Source organism: Tenrec ecaudatus, chromosome 1 (genome assembly GCF_050624435.1).
Source record: "Tenrec ecaudatus isolate mTenEca1 chromosome 1, mTenEca1.hap1, whole genome shotgun sequence".
Lineage (NCBI taxonomy): Eukaryota > Metazoa > Chordata > Mammalia > Afrosoricida > Tenrecidae > Tenrec > Tenrec ecaudatus.
The window spans coordinates 162,707,484-162,711,132 of record NC_134530.1 but is presented as its reverse complement, the minus strand read 5'-3'; the positions used below and the strand labels follow the sequence as shown (position 1 = coordinate 162,711,132).

Below are 3,649 nucleotides of genomic sequence, written 5' to 3'. Positions count from 1 at the left end.
AGCTCAGCCTCCCTTCCCCACATTTTCTGCTGTTCACATCAGAGTCCAGCAACTCTGAGCTGACAGTGCTGGCACATCAGGATTGTTTGTGTCTTTGTGCGCATGGTGCTTGGGGGGCGTTGATTTGGGGGGTTCCTATGTGGGTGACTGTGACTGAGATTACGTATCTATTTTTGGAGTCTTCAGCCCCATGAAGCTGCAGATTTTGAGGAAGATAGCAAATGTGTTACCTTGGCTTTATTGGGTAGTTCCAGTTCTGTTTACTTGAGGCGATGGAGCCAAGGCTTAGGTATCAAAGAAAAGGAGCACTTTGTCTTGCTACTTCTATTTGGAACTTTCTTGGGACCAAGATCAGTGAGAGTAACTAGGAGGAACCCAACAAAAGGCCTATAGAAGTCATCTTTTCACACGTACTCTTTTTCAGTTAAATATCAGAAGCCCGGGCAATTAACTAAAATACCCAGAAAGGAGAGACCTACACATTTCATACTCCCTTACTCTCTGTGACGAAAACTTTTCATTTGCTCGACCAGAACCACAATTAAAACCACAACCTCGGGAGTCTCCTTGATACAAGGCTGCCCAAGAGGTCAATTCTCAACAGCAATCTATGCCAGACATTGTTTTAGGATTATTCTCTGGATCTGCCCCACAAAACCACCCAGTGTACAAGTTCAAGGAGATGGATCAGTTGGGGAAGAACTTTAAAATTGTGTCATGTGAGGCCTTGGGGATACCTGATTAGAAAAGAGGAGACTTAGGGTTTATTTCAAGTTGCTCGTGTCCTCAGAGGACCCAAATGACTTTTAACTTAGAACGACTGGATTAATGAAAGGGAAAAAAAAAGAATTCTAATAGGAATTTCACCAAGAGGAAGTGAGGAGAATCATTGTGCAGGAGTAAAGGTAGTTGCTGAAGGCAGTTGGACCTGTTTCTGGAAGTGCTGATGCAGTCGAAAGAGTAGCGATCTAAAACTTTATGGGCCTTTGGCAAACACGGCCTCCTCCTTGGAATGTATAACCAACCACATTCTATTTCATAGGGCATAATTTCTTCCCTGAGCTTGTTTACCTGTTGGTAGGCAGTCAAGAAAAACACAATGACTGAAGTTATATTTATGATTTTGAATAGTCCTTCCAGTTGCTGTCCACTCTGGGACCGATCATCTAACAATAGGCACTATTTGTACATGGCCAGTCTTATCCTTTTGCTGTGCGAATCCAACAGTCGAGCTAAAAGTAGACTAGAGCCCTGAGCTGTGTTCTGGGGTGATGTCTTAAATACATATGCAGACGACACCTGTATCAGATCTTACGAGTTAAGCAGTAATTCACAAAACATTTTCGATAATGTCAAACCATCTTGTTTCGGTCTTAGTGCTCAGTCACTTCCTGAAGACATATCAGTCTTGGTTTTACCGCAAAAAAAGAAAACAAACTTCAATAGTTACTGGCTTTTCTAAAAAAGAAAAAGTACACTAGAAAAATAGAACTACACTGCAACCAAATAGTTTAAAATGCTCTCTACCTATCTCCCCATTCTCCACTTCTTCCTTTCTCTTCCCTGTCCTTCCATTTCTCTCTGACGATTCCTTAACTCTTCAGAAGAGCTCGGTATGTTCTGATTTCTCTTACTCCATCCTTCCACATTTCAAGTTTAATTATTTTTTTTGTCTCCAAAGGAGTATAGTGTCAATCTATCTAGACTTTCTAATACCTTTATTATTATCACTTGATATATCTCTATCTGTTATTAAGTTCAATACACCAAAAGTCAACTCCCCAGCTTTCTTCTCAGCCCCATCCCTAAGGAGCAGCGGGAGGGGTGGGCCTTCCTCTCACCCCATCAGCTCCACCTCACCTTCACCCCACTCCACTCCAGAGGCCTCTTCCAGGACCCAAGTCACTTGCAGGAGATGACGTGGCTCTCAGAAGTGCAGGTACCAGACAGTGATGAGCAGTTTCTTCCTAATCCACATTCAGAAAACAGAGCTCACTCACGCTGCCAGGATCCAGAAGGAGCGCCAGAGTCCTTGCACAGACCCAGCTGGCTCTGTCCTGCGCAGGAAGCCACCGCTCCCCTTCCACCATGGCGACCAGTACCCAAGATCCCTCCAGAGAAATGCTATCAAGTCCCCGGCCCCCAGCAGCCCTGGCTTCAGCCCTTTCCCCCATACAGAACAAGACAGCTTCCTAAGGCTTCCTGGCACTTCTCAGCACCCCCTGGGGCTATGGGTACCTCCGGGAGCACAGCTCCATCTTTAAGCAGCCCTGAGCCCCTCCCAGCCCCCTATCAACAGCAGCTATGGGAGTCCTGCCTGCCCTACCCCAGCCTGGCCGAGCTTCAAGCAGGAATACCTGGGTCCCCTGTAAGAGCAGGCATGTCAGTTCGCAGGGGGCCTGGGTGGGGCCTATGGGCACAGGTACCCAAAGGCAGGGGTGGTAATCAAACAAGAGCAGATGGACTTCGCCTGCGACTCAGATGTCCCTGGGTGCTCATCAAGGTGAGGGACCATGGGCTGTGGCTATGAGAAGGTTCTTTGACCCTGTCCATGTGATATCTGGGTCGATCCTGAGACACTGGAAAGAGGCATCAAGCAGGAAGGGATTGGCGTGTTTGGAGGCGGGGGCGGGGGGGGAGGGGGGGCTAGCAGCTATGGCAGTTTTTGGTGGCCTTGCTGGATGACCCAACGCATGCCCATTTCATTGTCTGGACCAGAGAGGGAATGGAGTTCAAACTCCATTGGATGGAGCCTGAGGAGGTCGCCAGGCTGTGGGGCATCCAGGAGAACTGTCAGGTCATGCCTTATGACAAGCTGAGCCACCCACTCCGATACTGTTACGAGAGAGACGTCCTGCAGAAGGTGGCCTGTGAGCGCGGTGTGTACAAGTTGGTGTCGAACCCCAGGTGCTCTTCTCTGGCTTTCCGAGACAATCGGACAATGGGAACCCAGCTCTCAAGGTTGAGTCTGCTGGCCTGTCTGTAAGGAGGACCCCTTTCCCTGTCCCACTAGGATGAGAGCCCCGCCTGCCTCCCTGAGCTAACTGATCTTGCCCAGCCTTTAGGCCCAAGGGTGGCTACTCTTACTAGCTGCCGCCTGCCACCAGCGGGTACTGGTTCCTGGACATAGAGATGCATCTGGCGTTGGGGGAACCCTAACAAAACCCCACCAGTCTTTGGGGCAGCTTCCCACTGTCCCCTGGGCTGCCCATGACAAAAGTCACAGGAGCGATTAACTTGGAGAAAGGAAGTCTCCAAAGATCTTTGGAGTTTTCACCTTTATTCCAGAGGAGGTCAGCTCTGCCTCTCTACGCCCCTCCCCTCCTCAGAAGGAGAGCTTGCTCTATTCTGGGGTCGAAAGTACCTCCCAAGTTTATCCTGGCCAGCTCCGTGGTGCATTGAGTTCCCCAGACCTCCGGACATAGGGAGACCCTTGAACCCTGCAATCAGTCCCCATCAATCTGTGGCCCTGAAGGGCCCCAGTTGTCAGTTCTTGGTTCTGTGTCCCTAGAGGCAGGGGAGGCACAGAAAGGCTGGGATGGTGGGGGTCCTGGAGGCGCCAGAGTATGCGGTCCTTACTCCCTACAGGAGGCGGAGGTGCCGGCTTCCTCCAAGACCAAGGCCTGGAATCCTCATTCCACCACATCAG

The 3,649-nt window shown here is 49.7% G+C and overlaps 1 pseudogene; it reads left to right on the top strand.

The window, feature by feature from the left end:
• Positions 1–272: 272 nt before the first annotated feature.
• LOC142437642 (ETS translocation variant 4 pseudogene) lies at positions 273–3,090 on the top strand (annotated as a pseudogene).
• Positions 3,091–3,649: the final 559 nt, after the last annotated feature.